We start from the raw sequence: 22,818 nt of genomic DNA, 5'->3' as shown, positions 1-22,818 counted from the left end.
TACATGTAAAAGTATGAGATTAGATCACTCCCTAACACCATACACAAAAATAAGCTCAAAATGGATTAAAGACCTAAATGTAAGGCCAGAAACTATCAAACTCTTAGAGGAAAACATAGGCAGAACACTCTATGACATAAATCACAGCAAGATCCTTTCTGACCCACCTCGAGAAATGGAAATAAAAACAAAAATAAACAAATGGGACCTAATGAAACTTCAAAGCATCTGCACAGCAAAGGAAACCATAAACAAGACCAAAAGACAACCCTCAGAATGGGAGGAAATATTTGCAAATGAAGCAACTGACAAAGGATTAATCTCCAAAATTTACAAGCAGCTCATGCAGCTCAATATCAAAGAAACAAACAACCCAATCCAAAAATGGGCAGAAGACCTAAATAGACATTTCCCCAAAGAAGATATACAGACTGCCAACAAACACATGAAAGAATGCACAACATCATTAATCATTAGAGAAATGCAAATCAAAACTACAATGAGATATCATCTCACACCAGTCAGAATGGCCATCATCAAAAAATCTAGAAAAAATAAATGCTGGAGAGGGTGTGGAGAAAAGGGAACACTCTTGCACTGCTGATGAGAATGTGAATTGGGACAGCCACTATGGAGAACAGTATGGAGGTTCCTTAAAAAACTACAAATAGAATTACCATACGACCCAGCAATCCCACTACTGGGCATATACCCTGAGAAAACCATAATTCAAAAAGAGTCATGTACCAAAATGTTCATTGCAGCTCTATTTACAATAGCCTGGAGATGGAAACAACCTAGGTGTCCATCATCAGATGAATGGATAAAGAAGATGTGGCACATATACACAATGGAATATTACTCAGCCATAAAAAGGAACGAAATTGAGCTATTTGTAATGAGGTGGATGGACCTAGAGTCCGTCATACAGAGTGAAGTAAGTCAGAAGGAGAAAGACAAATACCGTATGCTAACACATATATATGGAATTTAAGAAAAAAAAAAACGTCATGAAGAACCTAGGGGTAAGACAGGAATAAAGACACAGACCTACTAGAGAATGGACTTAAGGATATGGGGAGGGGGAAGGGTAAGCTGTGACAAAGTGAAAGAGTGGCATGGACATATATACACTACCAAACGTAAAATAGATAGCTAGTGGGAAGCAGCCGCATAGCACAGGGAGATCAGCTCAGTGCTTTGTGACCACCTAGAGGGGTGGGATAGAGAGGGTGTGAGGGAGGGAGACGCAAGACAGAAGAGATACGGGAACATATGTATATGTATAACTGACTCACTTTGTTATAAAGCAGAAACTAACACACCATTGTAAAGCCATTATACCCTAATAAAGATGTAAAAAAAAAAAAGGCAATGAGGTAGAGGCACTTTATGGGCAGAGGTTGCCTGGCTTGCAGTGGGAGGGGCACGGAGAGGTCTTTCAGCAACAGGGCTGCAGGCTTCCGTTGGATCTCTTCTTCTAGGCTCCACACATATCTGAGGCAGCCTGGGCATGTCCTGGCTAGCTCAGTCCCTGAAGGTTCTGTTTAATTCTCCCCATGCTATTGCTGTCACCTAACTGGAGCTAAGAAACGAGTCATCAAAATAGTAAAATGCCTAGTTAAGCTTAAAAACAAAACTAGGGGACTTTCTAAATAATAAGTTATAAAAAAAAACAAAGTGGAAACTGCAGTTCCCCATAATGAATTCAAAGACTCTGTTCCAAGATGGAAATAATGTTAAATAAGGGAGTTTAAGGCAAAGGAGGTGGTTAGGAGAGAAGGGTGACTGACATGGAACTGAGAATATACCAAGGCTCCATCTCAAAAACAAATGTGTATCATTTGTAGCAATGGTTCTGTGTGTTGCTCTTTTGATTTAAAATATAGCATAACTTCACTCTTTTAGATGCCACTAACCTAAAATATGGATAAATGTACATGGTGAGGCTAGACTGACACTTTCTTCTACCCCACTTAAAAGATTTACTAAGAAAATTCAGCGGACAAACAGGAGTGCAAGGGGAATGTCAGGTTTAATTAAGAAATCAGCTCTTTAAAGGACTTTAGCACAGTAATTGTTGGTATGCAAACGGTGCTGTGAACTATAAATGGGTCATCCATTCTTTTTTTTTTTTAAAGGGTACTAGGGCTTTTATTATTTTGTTTTATTTTTTTACATCTTTATTGGAGTATAATTGCTTTACAATGGTTTGTTAGTTTCTGCTTTATAACAAAGTGAATCAGTTATACATATACATATGTTCCCATATCTCTTCCTTCTTGCGTCTCCCTCCCTCCCACCCCCCCCATCCCACCCTTCTAGGTGGTCGCAAAGCACCGAGCTGAAAGGGATCTCGTGGAAGGACTTGGGGAGCCTTTCAAGTTGTTGAAAGGTAGCAAGTTGCATTTCATCCCCATCAAGCAGTAATGATTGAGTCCTTTTAAGCCTAACAACAATAGGTAATCTCTTCTAGGTGTTTACTACATACTAGGTCCTTGGTTGAGTGCTTTCCTAGCATTTAGCCCTCACAACAAGCCTATGAAATGTTGTGTACTAGTATTATGGCTATTTTACAGATGAGGAGATTGAGGTACTGGGAGGCCAAGGGCCGTGCCCAAGTTAGCCAGCTAAACACTAGGTATACAAAGACAGGTACAATCAGCTCTCTGCCTTTAGGAAGTTTGCTATCTAGTATTTTTTTAACGTTGTAAATTTTGTAATTTTAATAAGCTCAGATCAGCTTCATCTTCCAACTGATCTGAATTGGGTACGTTTCACTATAGTAAAACAACATGAGATCTTTTTCTAACCAATTAACTATTGTCATAGATTATAATACGAATGAGGGGAAAACTGTCTGATGGAATATCCAGTCCACACTTGGGAATCGACTGCTTGAAGAACATTCTCATTTCCAGACTGGAACATGGTATGTATTATGCCTGAACGATGACAAAAACAGTGCTGATTTTGTAACAAAACCTCAGGGAAGCTATTAACAAGTTGGCATTTCTAATTCATGTGGAAATGATCATTTTATTTATCAGAAAATTGCAGCAGTGGTATTCACTTAATTAAGAATCTGGTACTGTGGAAGGGGAATTTTGTGAAGTTTGTAATATTGCAGACAAACATGAATTCAAACGCAAAAGAAAATTGTTTACGTAACTAAGGGTCGGCTTCTTTGCCTTTGACCCTCTCATTTTACATGGTTTGAGAGCTGCTTAACAAAGGAATATCATTATGTTGTATCATTTTATAAGATTTTTTTATGGCAAATTCATCTAAGTAGTAACTGTACTAGGCTCCTAAAAACCAGAAAGAAAAGTGTTTCCAACGTTTGACAACAGCTAAGGAAACTCTCTGTGCATTGGAAGGCAGGTTAACATCTAGCTGCTTTCTCAGTTGTAAATAAAGCATTGGCATATTCAAATCTAGTTAATAGGCATTATAAAATCAAAAAGGTGAGAAAGCAGGTTTGAATGAGACAGAATCTGAGAAAAGCAGAGAATGGGAATGAGATGGAAACTGGAAGGGGACGAAGAGTTTGGAAAAGGTGGCAGAGGAGAGCACCCACTCTTGGTGGCTGACACCCCACTTTCGCCAGGAAACACTGCTCACCTGTCGAAGCCTTAGGCCCGCTTATCTCCTGGATCCAGGTGCCTGCCAGTGGGTGTGCCAATTCCATGGCCCAGCCTTCCTAAGCCGCCTCACCTCCAGGTCTGGATTCATTGTTTACAGTAAGCGTTTGTTGAGCACTAGTTATGTGCCAGGTGCTGGGCTGGGTCACACCCATGAACAAGGAGAACAGGTCCCTGGCCTCTAAAGCGGATGTTCTGGTCAGAGGAGACAGCTGTAAACAACTAGATAAATAATTGTGAGAGATGCAGATGGCAATCTGTGCTGTGATGAAAATAAAGCAAGGTAAGGGGATTGAGGGTGATGGAGGAACACATGTGATTAGGGAAGGCCTCTCTGGGGTCGTGACATGTTAGCAGGGAAGGAGCCAGCCATGGGAGGCTCCAGGGGGAGAGCACTCCAGACAGAGCAAGTACCAGGGCCCTGGGGCAGGTAGGAGTTTGTTGTATCTGAGGATGAGCAAGAAGGTGCCAGTGTAGCTGAACTGTAGGAGGGGAGAAAGTCGGAGATGAAGGTGGAGACGTCACAGATCCTGTGGTCTTCTAGGCCAGGACCAAACTCCTGGATTGTCTTCTAAGTGGAATGGGAAGTGATTGGAGGATCGTAAGTAGGGAGGTGATAAGATCGATTTCCATTTCCAAATATTCCGTGGAGCCTGGGTTATAGGCAGATGAGAGTAAGGAGGTGAGTGAAGAGAGTGACCAGTCATAGCATCCCTCTTCTTCCCCAGAGGTGAGTGCAGGAGTGGGTCTGTGCCCCTGCTGGGGACCTGAAGCCCATCCATAGGATGTTTCTGTGGAAGTTAGAAGGTCAGACTCTCCCTCCTCTCTTTGGTGTTGAGCCACAACTTCTGCCACTTGAAGGAGCCAGAGAAAGTGATAAGGGGCTGAGAGAGGGCAGCGTCAAGGCCACACCTGCCTTCCCTGAGGTCCCAGGGCTTCCCCGGGTTCCTCCAGCTCTTCCTTTGATTCCAGAGCTTTTAGCTGAAGGAGTTCTAACAAACACACAGAGGTTAGAGACGGAAAGCAGATGGCCAGGAAGGAGTGGAGGAAAAAAAGAGGGGGAGATCGACCTTGGCCTTGAACGTGGGTGGGATCCAGGAGGAGTGAAGCAGAGATGCGTGAACTTTGGCCCAGATCTCAGGCAGTGAGGACTCTGTGATCCTGGCAAGAAGACAAGTGTGTGTTTTCTGTCCAAACATCCAAGTTACTCATTTCCCCAGGTGACGCTGCAGCTGGGAGACCTGTGAACAGTCCCACAGCTAATAGCTCACAATTCTGGGTTTAAAAAAAACAGGATGGGGGCTTCCCTGGTGGCCCAGTAGTTGAGAGTCCGCCTGCCGATGCAGGGGATGCGGGTTCATACCCCGGTCCGGGAAGATCCCACGTGCCGTGGAGCAGCTGGGCCTGTGAGCCATGGCCGCGGAGCCTGTGTGTCCAGAGCCTGTGCTCCGCAACGGGAGAGGCCCCAACAGTGAGAGGCCCGCGTACCGCAAAAAAAACCCCAAAAAACAGGATGATATTTAAACCAAGAAACAAGAAAACAAACAAGGGCAGTGCCTCAGTGTGTATAGCACAGGGGGTAAAGCAAAATTAATTCACAAAGATTTCCCTTAAAATATAGAAGGTCCTGACATTTTTCTGCAAATTCTAATGGAAATTAATAAAGATGAGCAAAAATATCACAAATATTGTCATTATTCTATGTGACATCCTGTTATTTTATTGTAGTGAGTGCGAAGTGTTTACAAAGGATCTAGTAGCTTCTCTCTTGCCTCGACCTCCTGCTCTCCGTTTTTCTGGTAAGGGTTTAAGTTCCTCAATCACCAGTTGTCTGACCAGCCACAGAAGTTGCAGCCTAACCCCGTGCAGTGGGTAGAGGTTAAGTTTGGAATGACTTAACCTGCTTCGGGAAGAGGTTGATGAATCTAAATGGGAGGTAGAGGTTATATGTGGGAGGGGAGGAAACCTTCGTTCTAAAGCAGGACGTCTGGTGTCCCTTCACAGGCATTGCTCCCATTCAAGCAGTCCTCATGTTCTCCAGCCGGGCATCATCGGCCACATGATATCCTACGGGGCTAGGGTCACCCTTTGGAGAAGTGGGAGAAATGCCCTCCCAAAGGGGCCTCTAAAAAATGCTGCTGCTGCTGCTGTGTGTGTGTGTGTGTGTGTGTGTGTGTGTGTGTGTGTTAAAGTTTAGTGCAATGGTCTTCCCAGCTTCTACTTACAGCTCCCTCTCTCCCTAGGTCAGGGCCAGGCATCGATTCGGTGTCAAACACCAACTTTTCCTCAGCCTTCACTGAGGCTTGCACTCCTCACACAGTCAAGGTTGTCTTGCCGCCTCTCTTAAGAGGAGCTCTTTCCCAGGCCAGGCAGCACCTCGGTCCCTCACAAAAGGAGACTGCAGGTGGGCCAATCCCACCAGTTCACCTGGCATTTCTAGACACACCCACCCTCCTCCCATTCCCCCACTTCAAGTGCCTATACCAAGTGGGTGCAAGGAGCAAATCTGTGTTTAAATAAGATTAGACTGGCAGCCAAGGACAGGATGATTTAGCCTGCAGCAGAATCTTCTGGAGCACTTGTTAAAAATACAGACTCCCGGACCCTACCTGGATAGTGTCATTCACTAGGTCAGGGCAGGGCCTGAGAATCTGCATTTTAAACTCCTGCATGTGTCCCACCCTCACCTCCACCCCCATGATTCTGATGCATTGACTGTCAGACCTGGCTGAGAGGGGAGCAAAGCTGGAGGTCAGGAGGTCAGTGTGGAGCTTACATTGTACAGGAGAGATGCCTGAGACCCTCAGCAGAGAGGAAGGGAAGGAGACGGACACCAGGGACACAGTGTGGAGGTAGAGGAAAGGAAGCCGGGAGGGAGTGGTGTCCGTCGCTCCCTGGTCTGCGTCCAGGCCAGAGCCCACTTTTCCAGCAGGATGCGGTTCTCACACGTGTAGGGAGGGGGCCTGGGCTGTGTCACCTCCTTCTGGCTCCAGCTGGCTCCGCTCTCCTGACAGCAGCTCTCTTCCTGGGGACAAGCCAGGGCCACTCCCTGGGAAGGCTCAGGTTACAGCTGTGCCCTGGCCTCAAACTCGGCCTCTGCATGGCCCTGCCGGGTAAAGTTACCAAATGCAAAGTGTGACAGATTCCTGGAGGAGGACAGAGCGTGGAAACCATGGCTGATCCCAAAGTGTTTTCTTTTATGTCCCAAACCCACTTGGGGATAACAACGGCACCTGACATTTCCAGAACCCTCTGCTGGGGGCTTTAAAAATGCCTTGCCTACATGGGGATCGTGATCCTGGGACTTTTTTTTTTATGTACATAATGGATTGTCACATACAAGTGTCAAGGTTATTTTTCTTCTTCATCTATTCACTATTTAAGTGGCGGGAGCATTAATCTCATTTTATAGACATGGATCATTTCTGGATATAAATGGCTCCCTAGTGTTAGAGATTCTAACTTGAAGCTCCTCTTTTCTTTCCTTTTTTTCTTTTTTAAAATTTATTTATTTTTTGGCTGCGTCGCGTTTTTGCTGCTGTGTGTGGGCTTTCTCTAGTTGTGGCGAGCAGGGGCTACTCTTCATGGCGGTGCATGGGCTTCTCATTGTGGTGGCTCCTCTTGTTGCAGAGGACCGGCTCTAGGCGTGCAGGCTTCAGTAGTTGTGGCACACGGGCTCAGTAGTTGTGGCTCGTGGGCTCAGTAGTTGTGGCTTGCAGGCTCCATAGCTGTGGCTCACGGGCTCTAGAGCGCAGGCTCAGTAGCTGTGGCTTGCAGGCTCAGTAGCTGTGGCGCACGGGCTTAGTTGCTCTGCAGCACGAAGCCCCTCTTTTCTTACAGAGCTGTCTCATTTGTGTTAATGAGGGCTGTTCTTTGTGGGTGGTCCCTGTGGGCCTTAGAGAACCATTTTACCCAGGGAGCCTCACCTGAGAAGTTGCCTCCAGCTGGCTTTGTGTTCATCCAGAGCACCTGGTTCAGGCTTCCGCCCAGAATGGCAACTTCGTAAATGCTGCTGATCCTACCCTGGATCTAGACTTCACCAAGGGAAGCGGCCCTGTGCCTTTAGTCCAAAGACTTCACGGAGATAATGGGATCCTTCCACAGACAAGGTAGGAAATGGGGGTTAGGGTCAGAGGGATTACCTCAACTTCCTAGAGAAAAGTATCGTGGCAAAGTTTGTGTTGAGGCTTAATTGGGAGGCGCAATATCACGGCATCCAGGGTGAGGGGAAAGGAAGGAAATGTAATGATGCAGCCTTGAGCTTGGTCGCGCAGGATGTCTTCCAGACAGGCCAAGGGGATCCGTCCACAGCTCAGAGTAGGAGGAGGAAGAAAAAGGACTTTATCTGCGGGCTCCTTCCCGTCTCCTGTCTTTCTCTGGTCACAAGATTCTCTCCATGGCGTGTTAATTCCTCCACAGTTCTGACTGTGTTACCTGTCTCCTGTAAGCAGTCACCGGGGAAGCTGGACCCCGGACCCCACGCTTCATTCATTCAGATTGGGCTTGGTGTCAGACAAGTTAAAAACATGCAGAAGCCCAGTGTTCACCCAAGGTTATTAGCGGTAGCTGCTGAAGCCAGAGGACAGGTGGGTGAGCAGACCTGCGAGACACATAAACTGAGTTTGGTTAGGTGATAAACAAGGAGTTAGGGATTAAAGAAAAAAAAAAGTTAGGCTTCTTGTTTGTTTGTTTGTCTTTCCACTGAAACTTTGGCCCTACTAGACCTCCAAGTGACATTTACAACTTACTCCTCTCTTGAGACTGGCATCTGCCTTTAGCAACATATGACAGTGGAAAGGAGAGTCCTGGAGAAGTGGGGGGAAAAGATTCAAATGTCCTCATGTCCCAGACTACCCCACCTCATTTCTTTGCCATGCTCTACTACTTACTGTGTGACCTTGTGAAAGCCACTTAACCTCTTTGAGCTGGTATGGCAATTTCATGAGGGTCAGCATAATGCATACCACACAAGGTCCTTTAGAGAAGTGAGTGAAATAACAGATGCATAAGCATTTTGAAAACTCTGGTGTGCTCTCGAAGGCAACGGGCTCTTGTTAGCACTCCCCTCTCTTCCTGCAGCCCCACCTACCATCCCTCTTGAGACACTCTGGCTTTTCTCGGGCCTTCCTGGGCTTGGTTCCAGCTGCGTTTCTAGCAAGAATCTCTTCAGTTCTGGCCCCAACCCCATTTGCTCCTTCAAGCTCATCTATCCCTTGAAACAACCTCGCCTTGGCACTTTATGAGGGAGAATTCTGACATTCATATGAGCGATCCTACTCTTTTAGCTATAATGGTTTGCTAGAGCAACGATTGCACAATTTCACAATAAAAGGAGCTTTCTTTTCAAACAATGAGTAAGCTCTGCACAAGTACTAACAAGTCGGGAACCATAACAACTTGCATGGGAAAAGCTGGTCTGACTGTATCCCGGAGTCTCTATATTCGGGCTCAAAAGAAATGCAGGTTAGCTTGTTTGTTTCACTGGTAAGCCTTTTCTCGCTCAACACCTTTTCCTTCGCATTGTCTCATTTTAGCCTCCCAATGACCCCTATGAGGTAGGAAGGGCACCTCCATTTTTACAGTGGAGGATAAAAAAAAAAACCGAGTGATTTTTCCCAAGGTCCCAAACAGCCAGTCTGAGGTCAGATCAAATGAGAAACTGTGTCTTTTAGTTCCTAGTATTTTCTGTTGAATATTGCTGCCATCATTTTCACCTGTCCCTTTTCCCTTTATTCTTGATTTTCACAAGAACTTCTGTCTCCAGGGAAAGCGTCCTGGCTTCTAGCAGGTGCTTGTGTTCTTGGTAACATGATTTCTTTGATTCCCCAAGAGAGTCAGTTGCAGAACCGTGTGGTCACTAGAGACCACCGCAAGACCACACGGCCAACCTCCTCCCTTGAGCTCAGGGGAGGCCTGAACCAATGTTTCCTAGCTGGTTGAGGGAGCCTCGGGGTGCCATGACCTGCCCCAGAGTTCAGAGCTGAAGAAAGGCCCAGGGTCACCCCGAACTCAACCTCATGTTTTGGGGCTCCCCTCGTGGGAGTCTGAGGCTTACCCTCCACCTCCATCCCCAGAGGCTTGATGGCCAGATGGGGGACCTCCAGATCTTTTATTATGCTGAACGTGGTTCTGCTGGTTTGTTTTTCTCAGGGGACTGTGCAAGGTGGTGGCATTCTGAGAGGGAATCTGGGGGATGGAAATGGAGTGAGCATGGGCTGGAGAGGTAGAAAAAGAGGTTGGGAGAGGAACTTCAGAGAGGGGGCAGAGATGCTAAAGGGGATGGACTGTGGCTGCGTGGTGTGCATGTACCCTTCTTTGCTTCTCCATGAAAGCTTCAGTCAGGTTTTTGTTACTAGTTGGTGCTTTTGGAGTTAATGGGGGGGGGGGGAGAGGAGTGGCAGAAGTGGGATGGGACTGGTTGGGCATGAAGGGAAGCAGGGGCAGCCCAAATGTACTTAGTCACAAGCAGGTCACACATGGAGGATTTCATCACAGAAGAGGGGGTCTGTGGCTGGCCTAACTCATCAGGGCATCCGTTTCCAAATCTGAAGATAAGTGTTTATCAAGAATTCTTCCTTTATGCCTATTCCAAATCATTCCTCTTTTAGCTCAAATTCAAATCCATTTCTTCTGGTTTGGCTCAAGCTGAATCCTTGCCAGTGTCCTAAACTTTGGCTGACAACATCCAGAACTGTAGGGAAAGGGGTAGCTGGCAAAGGAAGAAGGCTCTGGCCAGAATCAGTGGAAACTGTGGGCCAAGCAGTTTGGGAAAATGAATTGCCCTAGTACAGAGGCTAGGACTATAGCCATAGGAAGGTGCTGCTATTGTTCTGCAGAAAAGACAGTGAACACTTTCCAGTTGGTGAAACAAATTATAAGGAAATTCAGAAACACCTGGCCCTTCCAGTGGTATAAATTCCAATGTTAACGGACCCCAATCTGAAGCAGCCAAAGACATTAACCACAACGTGGAATACTGGCATTCATTGTTAGTCCATGTGTATCCAAAATTTGTCAAGCACTGTTGAATGTCCTCAGCCCTCTCCTATCTCACATGTAAGTCCATCTTCTGTCTTTACAGTGTGATAGCCAGAGATAAGCCCATGTCTAACTTTCTCAGCAGTGAGGCTCTTCCTTTCTTGTTAACACAGCCCCACCTTGTTAGGCTAAGGGTGTTTTGTGTAGAAACCCACCAACTGCTTGTCTCAATCCACTCAGCTGCTATGACAAAATACCACAGACTGGGTGGCATATAAACAATAGAAATTTATTTCTCACAGTTCTGCAGGCTGGAAACCTGAGATCAGGGTGCCAGCATGGTCGGGTGAGGACCCTCCTCCAGGTCAGATTTCTCTTTATATCCTCACATGGCAGAAGGGGCTAGGTTATCTCTCTGGGGCCTCTTTTATTAAAAGGACACTAATCCCATTATGAGGGCTTTGACCTTCCAACTGAATCACCTCCCAAAGGCCCCACCTTCTAATACCATCACACTGGGCTTTAGGATTTAACATATGAATTTCGGGGGGCACATTCAGACCATGGCAGTGCTACAACTTGCAAACCTAACTAGTGTCTGCCCCTATGCAGGGCTCCACCTATAGAGATAACTAGAGGTTTTGCTGTGTATTTTTTTAAAATAAAGATGCAAATATTTATCCATATTCACATATATTCCTATGTAGTATATTAACATATCAAAGACAGGGAAGGTAACCAGGTCTTAAATGACTGTATCTATTTTTAAGGACCATGGTTTTTATCAGCCATTTAGATTTCAGGGCACATTTTACTTCTCATTTCATTTGACACATGAGAAAATCGTTGCAAGCTAGTTGAGCTGTAAGGTGAACTTGACTATGATAATGGGACACAGCTCAGCAAAGACAGCAAGGTCAGCTGACCGGTGTTCTGTTCTCTGCATGCTGTATCTACTGACCTGGTTCAGGATCACCTTTTTGTTCTCCAAAGAGCTATTACATTAGCACCAGGGTGGCTCAGGAATGTCTTTTGTACAATTAACCAGTCAGGATGCCAACAGATGTATGTGGAATGAATGGATTCAAAGAGACTGATTAATATTTGTAATTAATCCTAGAGAACCAACTTTGCATTGAACTATCAGCCTAAATTCCGTTTTCCAAATGGGTCTAGAAATTCTTGGGCGGGTGGGAAAAATACCTTGTATAGAAAATGTCTGTTTAAATCTCCAGTCCGGCTATCTCAACTGTGTTGATCAGGATAGGCTAGATATGCTATAGTAACAAACAGCCCTCACATCTTAGGATTTATGCAACGAAAGTTTATTTATGGCTCACACCATATCTGAGGTCTGAACAGTTATCCAGAGCAACTATCGTCACATGTTGACTCAGTGTTCCATTCGATCTTAAGGCTCTTCCTTATCAATGCATGTTTTCCTGATTGCCACAGCAGAGAAAAAGCAAGGAAGAGCAAATAAATGGAGGTGGCATGCGTCGTATTCAATTTGCAAAAGCAAGTCCCATAGCCACACTGAACTCTGAGCAGGCAGGTGTATCAGATATTGGCTCCTGTAAAAAACAAAATAAAACAAAACAAAAACCCCACTGCAAACTTATGATTTCAATAACACCGTTTATAATTTCTTGGGATTCTGTGAGTTGAATAGGCAACTTCTTTGCTGGTTTGCCTGAGCTTACTTGTGCAGCTGTACTTGGTTGGATCGGCTGGGCTGAAAAGTCCTAGATGTCCTCATTCACATGTCTGGCATTTCGTGCTGGCTGTTGGCTGGGGTGCCTCAGGTCTTCATGTGGCTTCTCATCCTCCAGTAGACTCAGCTGACTTCCTTACATGTTAGTCTCAGGACAGTGGTCCATGAGGACAAAGGCAAAAGCTGCCAGGTCTCTTGAACCCAGGCTCCAGAACTTGCACAACACTTCTGCCACATTCTGTTGGTCAAGCAAGGCCAGTAACAAGGCCAGCCCAGATTCAAGGTATGGGGGAATAGTCTCTTGGTGGAAGGAGTTGCAAATATTGTAGCCATGTGTTTGAATCTATTACAGCAGGATACATGAACATTTGATTCTTGTTATTTATGGTAGTAATGTTCTATAAAGTCATTGCAAATAGAAAATATTAAACCATTGCTCCTAGGGGAAATACAAGGTTAAGTTCCTATGAGCCTCTGGATACAACATTTTAATCAACTGATCAATAATAATGTTGTTTTATGAGAGTACCTATTTAAAGACACCTTACTTAATATATATTGTTGATTCATTAACATTAACTCATGGCCAACAGCGCTATAACTCATGCCTGAATGAAGCTTATCTAATACAATGTGTTTTCTCCATAAGGCATATCACAGCCTTCATGTCCTTAGAACACTAGACAGCACTTCAGCATTATACTTGGGAATCATTTAAACAGTGAAATCACCAACAAAAAGCACAAAAACGCGGGGAAAAAAGTCACTAAATAACGCCCCCCCCCCCAAAGGATACATGTTTATAGTATAAGAACTGAAACAAGAAAGCTTGTTTTACCTCAGCTGGGAACATGTGTGTCAGCCAACTCAAATGTTTTACCACTCTCGTCATGCTCATGAATGAGCATGAAAGCAACATGAGTATTGATTTGTGGATTACAAATAAATTTTAGTAAGTAAGTGAGTTTGCAAATATGGAACTCACAAATAATGAGGATTATTATATACATAGAAGAGGGAAACCAGATTGATGAACAGTGGTGATTCTTTTACACTCATTCATGGGAAAACAGAAAAGAAATGAACATTGCTGGAGTACTTACTATGTGCTTGCCTTTTACATTTACTATGTCATTTAATATAATAAAACATAATTTAATATAATCTTTTAATATATTGCTGGATTCAGTTTCCTGTTTGTTTGGTTTTTTTTCCTGTGATGTCTTTGTCTGGTTTTGGTATCAAGGTACTACTGTCCTCATAGAAAGAGTTAGGAAGTGTTCCTGTCTCTTCTATATTTTGGAAGAGTTTGTGAAGGACTGGTGTTGACTTTTCTATAAACTTTTGGTAAAATTCACCAGTGAAGCCATGTGGTTCAGGGCTTGTGTGTGTGTGTGTGTGTGTGTGTGTGTGTGTGTGTGTGTGTGTGTGTGTTGGGGGGGGATATTTAATTACCAATTCAATCTCCTGTCATAGGTCTAGTCAGATTTTCTGTTTCTTCTTGAGTCAGTTTTGATAGTATCTTTCTAGGAATTTGTCCATTCATCTAGGTTATCTAATTTCTTAGAATACAACTGTTCATAGTATTCCCTTATTTTTATTTAATTTCTGTAAGGTCAATGTAATCCCTGTCATCCCTGATTTTAATAATTTGAGCTTTCTCTCTTATTTCCTGATCAGTGTAGCTAAAGGTTTGTCAATTTTTTAATCTTTTCAAAAAACCAACTTTTTGTTTTGTTAATTTTTTTCTTCTCTATATTTTATTTTCACTTTCATCTTTATTGCTTTCTTCCTTCTGCTTGTGTTGGGTTTCATTTGTTGTTTTTCAAGTTTCTTAAGGTGGAAGATTATGTATTGATTTGGGATCTTTCTTCTTTTAAAATATTTAGTTACAAATTTCCTTCTATGAATGTTCTTTGTTGTAGCCCATAAGATTTAGTATGTTGTGTTTTCATTTACATTCATATCAGAATCTTTATTCTAATTTCCCTTGTTTTTTCTTTTCTTTCTTTCTTTCCTTCTCTCTCTCTCTCTCTTTTTATTTTTTCTTTTGATCCATTGGTTATTTAGGAATATGTTGTGTAATTTCTACATATTTGTGAATTTCCCAAATTCCCTTCTGCTACTGGTTTATAATTTCATTCCATTGTGGTTGAAGAATTTACTCTGTATGATTTTAACCCTTCTAATATTACTGAGAGTTATTTATAGCCAAACATGTGGGCTATCCTAGAGAAAGATCCATGTGCACTTTAGAAGAATGTGTATTTTGCTGTTGTTGTGTAGAGCATTCTACAAATATCTGTTAAGTCTAGTTGGTTTATACTGCTGTTCAAGTCTTCTGCTATTTTGTTGATCTTCTGTCTCATTTTTATATTTATTATTGAAAGTGAGGTTTTGAAGTTTCCAACTATTATTGTTGAATTATCTACTTCTCCTTTCAATTCTGTCTTTTTTGCTTCATGTACTTTGGGACTCTGTTGATAAGTACATATACGTTTGTAATTGTTTTATCTTTTTATAGATTAACCCTTTTATTATTATAAAATGTTCTTCTTTTTCTCTAGCAACAATTTTGTCACATATTAGTATAACATAGTGTAATTAGGGCTTCCCTGGTGGCGCAGTGGTTGAGAGTCCACCTGCCAATGCTAGGGGACACGGGTTCATGCCCCGGTCTGGGAAGATCCCACATGCTGCAGAGCGGCTGGTCCTGTGAGCCATGGCCGCTGAGCCTGCGCGTCTGGAGCCTGTGCTCCACAACAGGAGAGGCCACAACAGTGAGAGGCCCACGTACAGCAAAAAAAAAAAACAAAAAACAAACAAAAAAAACATAGTGTAATTAATTTGTGTAATGTTTTATCTGATATCAGTATAGTTACTCCAGCTCTCTTTTGGTTACTGTTTACATGGTATATCCTTTCCATTGTTTTACTTTCAACTTATTTGTGTCTAAAATTTGTCTCTTATAGAAAGCATACAGCTGTATCATGTTGGTTTATTTTTATCCATTTTGCCAATATCTGCCTTTTAATTGAAGTAAGTGTTAATTTCATTGAAGATCTTTTGTATATGATGAGTCAATTCTCTCTTGCTGTTTTCAAGATTCTCTTTTTGCCTTGGCTTTTGACAGTTTGATTTTGATGTGTCCAGGTGTGGGTATTTTGAGTTTATATTACTTGGAGTTTGCTGAGCATCTTGAATGGGTAGATTGATGTTTTTCATCAATTTGGGATGTTTTCAGCCATTATTTCTTCAAAGGTTCTTTTGCCCTTTCTCTTTTCCTTCTGAAACTCCAATTATGCATATGTTGGTACACTTAATGGTGTCCCACACATGTCTTTGAGGTTCTATCCATTTTTCTTCATTCTTTTTCTTTCTGTTCCTGAGACTGGATAATTGCAATTGACCTATCTTCAAGATTGCTAATTCTTTCTTTTGCCTGCTCACATTGTCTTTTGAGCTCCCCTAGTGAATTTTCCATTTCAACATCAGAATTTCTATTTGGTTCTTTGTATGTATGTATGTATGTATATGAAATTTCTATCTCTTTATTAATATTCTGTATCTGGTGATACATAATTCTTATACTTTAGTTCTTTTGGTGATATATAATTCTTATACTTTAGTTCTTTAGACATGACTTATTTTAGTTCTTTGAATATATTTAAAATAACTGATTTAAGGTCTTCATCTAGTAAATCCAATATTTGGATTTCTTCAGGGACAGTTTCTATTGATTGCTTTTTCCTGTGTATGGACTGTACTTCCTTGCTTATTTACTTGTCTGGTAATATTTTGTTGAACACTAGATATTTTAAATAATATAATGTGACAACTCTGGAAATCAGATTTTCCACCCTTCCCAGGTTTGTTTTGCTGCTGCTATTTGGTGTTGTTTGTTTGTTTAGTGGATTTTCTGAACTAAGTCTGTTTTCTTTGTTAAATTGGCCACTGAAATCTCTGCTTAATTGGCTTAGTGGTCAGCTAATGATTGAACAGAGATTTCTTTAAATGCCTAGAACTAATAAGTCTCCCAGTCTTTGCTGAGGACGCTGTGTGAATGTTGAAGCACACCTTCAATACTAAGCCAGGCAGTTGACAACTCTGTCTTAGCCTTTACTTCCTCCTTTTTCAGAGCTTCAAGGTCAGCCAGCGGTGAGACTTTAGGGCCTTCTCAGGTATTTGCTGAACCTGTGCACAGCCCAACATATACACATGACCTTGTAGATTCCTGAGAATGTGTCAGGGTTTTTCAAAGCTCCTATAAACATTTCATTCCACAGTTTTTCCTTTTAAACTTTTTGCTTAGCTTATTGTTTGGCCCACTGTTACCCATTGCTTTAGATAGCCGTAAAGTTAAATAATTGCCTCTAATTGTTGTCAACAAACATATCAGAGTAAAAGGCTTTTCACACTGAGTGAGCTCCAAGGTAGGTCAAATAGAGATAGCCTTGCCAGTGGGGTTTTTCAGAAAATCACCAGACAACTCAAATAATGACCATTCTCTGGGAATGAGGTTTTAAAGGTGCTTCAATCCTGTTTTGCCCACTCCAGTGGCTGGCAGGTTTCTAGTTTTCACCACGATTGGAAGCTTTTGGTTTTCAAGGTCACCATGGAGCTGGAGAGGGGTCATGTTAAAATGTCACAAAGTTTGCTGTTCTTACTGAGATCCAGTGGTTTTTCTTGAATAAATACCTATGGATTGAATAAATAGGCTAACCAAAACACCTTTTGTTAATTTTCAGAGTTTTGGAAAGAGTTGATTCTGACCATTTTGGCAAGTTTTCTCATTGTTTTTAATGGAGGAAAGAGTTTTTGAAGGTCCTTTTTCATTCATGTTCCTTGGTAGCTATTTTGATCCTTATTACAGCAGTTAGGATTAGGTTCATATACATGTGACAAAAAACCTGAGTTAACAGTGGCTTAAATACACAGGTTGTATTCTCTCACATTAAAATTTAAAAATAAGTTCAAACTGTTCAGGGACAGCAACTTCTTTCAGCTTTCAACTCTGCCAGCCCTAGAATATGGCCCTCATTTTCTTTTCTTTTCTTTTCTTTTTTTTTTTACTATATATAATCTAGGTATATTATGTATAGAATACCTACAGGTGCACATATGTAAACACACATACATTGTTAGGGTTAAGCTTTGGGTTAGGGTTTTTGTGTCTTGAAGGCTTGCATTGTGCAATTTCTCGGTCTGTTTTCCAGATGACCCCCCATCTCAGTTACATCGTTTGCAAATCAGTGTTCTCTCACATTCGCTCCACTGCCTTTTCGTTGTGCGGATACTTTGCCTGTGCCGTCGAGAACCCTTTTCAGTCGCTTGGAGCCCCAACTGGCTTTATTGTGCTTCTGTTTCCCTTGCCCAAGGAGACCGATCCACAGACATGTTTCTAAGACTGAGGTCCAAGAACGTACTGCCTATGGGTTTCTTCTAGGCCTGGCCTGGCTTTAGGTTTTACGTTGCAGTAGTCGATTTAGTGTCAGTTTCTTGTTGTAGGTGGTACGAGAAAGGAATCCAGTGTGATGCTTGTGCATGGAGCAGTCCAGTTTCCCCAGCACCATTCATTGCACAAGCTATCTTGTACCCATGGGACCTTCTCACCTCCTTTGTCAGAGACGAATTGACCACACAAGCGTGGCTTTCTCTCTGGGCTCTCTGTTCTCTTCCTTGGATCTATGTGGATGTCTTGTGTGCCAATACCATGCTGTATTAATGATGGTAGGTTTGCAGTCTAGTTGGAAATCAGGCAGCATGGGACGTCTGAAATCTGCACTTCTTTCTGAAGAGCATATGGACACTCTCTAGGTTCTTTTGTGTTTCCAGACACATTTCGGAATTCTTGGTTATACTTGTCTGAGAAAGTCTGTGGGTATTTTGAGAGGAATGGCATCCACTCTATGGATTGCCTCAGGGGCATGGAATCATTTGCACAAGACGGACTCTTCTGACCTATGAGCATCACCTATCTTTCCATGTTGGGTGTGTGTTGTCTTCATTTTCTTTCATCGATATGTCTCTCATCCCATTTTCTGAGTTTCAGGTCTTGTAGGTCGTGGGTTAGATGGACTCCTAGGTATTTTCTTTGTGTTGTTACCATCATTGTCCATGGGGTTGTCTTCTTCCTTTCTCATTCGGATAGTTTGTTGTGAGTGTACAGAATGGCAACCGATTTCTGTAGTATCGATGAGGTTTGTACCCTGCAATTGAACTGAGTTTCCTGAGTTTTGTTTTGTTTTCTTTTGGTGGGGGATTGCCTTCAGCATTTTCTGTGTAGAGAATCGGGTCAACTGGCATCTTTCCTCTGCCATCTGATACTCTTCTTTCTTCTTTCCATGCCGTTATTATGGCGAGGACTTTCTCCGCATTTGTGCTCCGCCTTGGTGGGCTCCAGGTCCTCCAGCTGACTAGGGGGGAAGCTTGGCATGGTGCTCCAGGTCAGAGCTGGCAGTGCTGAGCTCTCTTCATAGCCCAGGATTGGGCCCCATGGACCTCTGGGACCTGGTTCCGGACAACCCTCCATTGGCCCTCATTTTCATGGTCTAAGAAAACTCCTTAGCTCCAGCAATCATATCTGCATTCCAGGAGACAAGAAGAAGGAAGAGGTGAAGAAGAGCACACGCCCTTCCTTTAAGTATGCTTCCCAGAAATTGCACATGATATTTTAGAAGGTAGTCACATAGCCACACCCAGCTACATGGGAGGTTGAAAAATATGGTCTCTATTTAGAAGGCCATATGTGCAGCTAAAAACCAAGAGTTTATTACCAAGGAAGGAGGGAAACTAGCTGTGACATGTATTTGACAGGTAAAGAAACTAAGGTTTAAAGAAGTTCAGCAATTTATTCAAGGACACCCAGGCAGTATGTAGTGGTGCTAGGATTCAAATCAGGTGGTCTGATCCTAAAGCCTGTACTTTTTTTTTAATGTTTATAGAGCACATTTTATTTTATATAATTGAATCCCATTGATATAATAACAATGCATTGCTGTTCTTTTCTGGGTGAAATATACAAAGTTCACAAAATTTCTCTCCCCTTGGTGCATATCATACTTTTTTTGGTTTTTAAAAAAATTTTTTTAACTTTTCATTTTATATTGGATCATAGTTTATTAACAATGTTGTGTTAGTTTCTGGTGTACAGCAAAGTGATTCAGTTATACATATACATGTATCTATTCTTTTCAAATTCTCTTCCCATTTAGGTAGTTACATAATATTGAGCAAAGTTCCCTGTGCTATACAATAGGTCCTTGTTGGTTATCCATTTTAAATATAGCAGTGTGTACATGTCAATCCCAAACTTGCTAACTATCCCTTGCCCCCACCCTTCCCCCGGAAACCATAAGTTCGTTCTCTATGTGAGTCTGTTTCTGTATTGTAAATAAGTTCATTTCTATAATTTTTTTTAGATTCCACATATAAGCAATATCATACGATATTTGTCTTTCTCTGTCTGACTTACTTCACTCAGTATGACAATCTCTAGGTCCATCAGTGTTGCTGCAAATGGCATTATTTCATTCTTTTTAATGGCTGAGTAATATTCTATTGCATATATGTACCACATCTTCCTAAAGCCTGTACTTTTAACTGTTTTGCCGTACAGATTCAGAGAAGTTCAATAACTTGATGAGGTCACAGAATTGGCAAGTGCAGATCTGTCTGGCACCAAAACTCATCTTTTTGCCATATTTACCCCAAGCCATCTATTTTACTCTGGTGGGCGATCAGGAGAGTGAAAAATATAAACCTCACTGTTCAACCTGAAGATTCCTGATAGAGGTTTATTAAGATATCTAAATAAAGTACGTCAAGTGTTTTTTAAACACAGGATAACAATGAGTGCTTGAAGGACAGCAAATGAACCAAGATGACAGATAATCAGAACTAGAGCTATTAAGAAACATATGCTGTAGAACCTGCTTGCTTTCTGAACTGGGAATAAAGAACCAGTAAGGTACAGGTTGTGAAATGCTATTAAAAAATCAGTATTGAAGTTTGCAATCTTGAACAGAATGCTAAGTACTAAGTTTATTTTGTTTTTCTCACTAATCTCCTAGATTCCTAGCCCCACTCTAACCAGTCAGTAGGTTATTATCAGTCCCTTCCACTCACATCTGGCTGTGGGATGGGGTGAGGCCCAGAGTAAGCCCAGGTCTTAAGGTTCCGCTGAGCTCACCCAAGGTCTAAGAAAACAGACTCCAGTGCCTGCCTTGACTCACCCCATTTCTTTTCTTTCTTTTTCAACTCTTTCTTCATTGTGGATTATCCTAAAGCTGAGTTAATTGAGGCCTGAATAAAGAAGGTCATATTATAATTATAACTTCAGGACAAGTTTGCAATTCAACCTGAGCTCCTTTTCATGTTGCTCACAGAGAATACACTCATGGAGAGGGTATCAGTGGAATTGCAGTTTGATAACCAAACAGAAACACAATTGAAGCTGTGGTGACTAATACACAGCCACCCAAAGATAATCCACTGTGGTTTGAATCCATCACATACACACACACACACACACACACACACACACACACACACACACTCACACACACACAGAGAAAAGGTTGGGTTCCAGCAGCTGGAGTAATTTTAGCTCTATCTAATGGTGTATGTTTGAATTACTGAAGTTAGAAAACTCATGGTTGGGGCTTCCCTGGTGGCGCAGTGGTTGAGAGTCCGCCTGCCGATGCAGGAGACACGGGTTCGTGCCCCGGTCCAGGAAGATCCCACATGCCGTGGAGCGGCTGGGCCCGTGAGCCATGGCCGCTGAGCCTGTGCATCTGGAGCCTGTGCTCCGCAACGGGAGAGGCCACAACAGTGAGAGGCCCGCATACCGCAAAAAAAAAACAACTCATGGTTGGAACTTGGGCCCCATTGGGAGCTGCCATCTGTCCCCCTCCTTTACCTCTGGAAGCTTCCTCACTGGCATGCAGCAGATCCCTATTTCTAAGAGCTCCCTCTTCACCCTGCCCTGGAACCCCAAAAATAACCTCTGCTGATACCTTCCCTTGACACACACACACACACACACACACACACACACACACACACACACGTGCAGGAATAACTCCAGCCTCTGCTTTTGTCCTCCACTTTGAACTTTTTCCAGGCTGTGGCGCCTCTCCACTGGTCTTTCTATAGCGGCACATCTGAATTCTTTCTGTCTACAATAAGGTTAACAGATGCCTATTGTGAGAATACCAGATTGCATTTAATTTTAAAAATTTAATTGAACACTTTATTTTGAGGTATTTTCACATGCTGTGGTAACAAATAATACAGGTAGATACCATGAGCTCTTTGCCCAGTTCTCCCCAGTGGTAATATCTTGCAAAACTATGGTACAATATCAGAGTCAGGATATTGACATTGGTCTAATCCCCAGATCTTATTCATGTTTCCTTCATCGTGTGTGTGTGTGTGTGTGTGTGTGTGTGTGTGTGTGAGTTCTTTGCTATTTTATCACATGTGGAGGTTTGTTTGTCAATCAGTATCTCTTGTGTTGCCCCTGACATCTAACCCCCCACATCTTCTTCTTGCTCCCTCCTCCACCCCCCAGCCCTAACCGCTGGCAACCTGTTCTCTATTGCTATATTTTTGTTGTTTTAAGAATGATATATAAATGAATCATAACCTATGTAACCTTTTGGGACTGGCTTTTTTGACTCAGCCTAATTCCCTTGAGATCCATCCAAATTTTTGCATATATTAATAAGTTGTTCCTTTTTATGCTGGGTTGTATTCCAAGGTATGGATGTACCATAGTTAATTTAACCATTTACCCACTGACGCACATCTGGGTTGTTTTCAGTTTGAAGCTATTATGAATAAAGCTGCTATGAATACTCATATACAGGTTTTTCTGTAAAGTTAAAACATAAGTTTTTATTCTCTGGGATAATTGCCCAAGAGTGCAGTTGCTGGGTCATGTGGTAGTTGCATGTTTAGCTTTGTAAGAAACTACCAAAATGTTCTCCACCAGCAATGTATGAGTGATTCAGTTTCTGTACATCTTGGCCAGCAGTTGATATTGTCACTACGGTACTTCCTATTTTAGTCATTCTGATGGGTGTGTAGTGAAATCTCATTGTGGTAATTTAAGTTTTTAAATCTATCTTTATATTTCAACTTTTAATTGTAAACTGGTTTGTGCAGCTTTCATGTATTGTTTTCTTCCCTAATACATTATTTTATTTTTTCCTAATATATTATTTTTTTCCTAATACATTATTTTATTTTCTTACTTCTTTTTTTTAATTGAACTATAGTTGCTATACAGTATTATATAAGTTATAGGTATACAATACAATGATTTGCAATTTTTAAAGGTTATACTCCATTTATAGTTATAGAATATTGGCTATATTCCATGTTGTACAGTATATCCTTGTAGCTTATTTATTTTATACATAGTAGTTTGTACCTCTTAATCCCCTACCCCTACCTTGCCCCTCCCCACTTCCTTCT

The 22,818-nt window shown here is 42.2% G+C and overlaps 1 protein-coding gene and 1 long non-coding RNA gene across 3 annotated transcripts in view; one reads left to right on the top strand and one right to left on the bottom strand.

Moving 5' to 3' along the window:
- Window positions 1-5,472, bottom strand: part of CLEC20A (C-type lectin domain containing 20A) — a 65,633-nt gene extending 60,161 nt beyond the window's left edge. Inside the window, 1 exon segment of the mRNA XM_089921403.1 lies at window positions 3,625-5,472. The gene's annotated coding sequence lies outside the window, so the exon portion shown is untranslated.
- Window positions 1-22,818, top strand: part of LOC111165682 (uncharacterized) — a 144,552-nt gene that overhangs the window by 15,763 nt on the left and 105,971 nt on the right. For both annotated transcript variants that reach the window (XR_016395100.1, XR_016395099.1), the window contains exon 7: window positions 2,833-2,932. This is a non-coding gene — a long non-coding RNA (uncharacterized LOC111165682). The remainder of the gene's footprint in view (window positions 1-2,832; window positions 2,933-22,818) is intronic.

Source organism: Delphinapterus leucas, chromosome 1 (genome assembly GCF_059928025.1).
Source record: "Delphinapterus leucas isolate spDelLeu-1000000601 "Yukka" chromosome 1, BTC_Dleu_Yukka2, whole genome shotgun sequence".
In the NCBI taxonomy this organism is placed as follows: Eukaryota; Metazoa; Chordata; class Mammalia; order Artiodactyla; family Monodontidae; genus Delphinapterus; species Delphinapterus leucas.
This window is presented reverse-complemented; position numbering and strand designations above follow the sequence as displayed.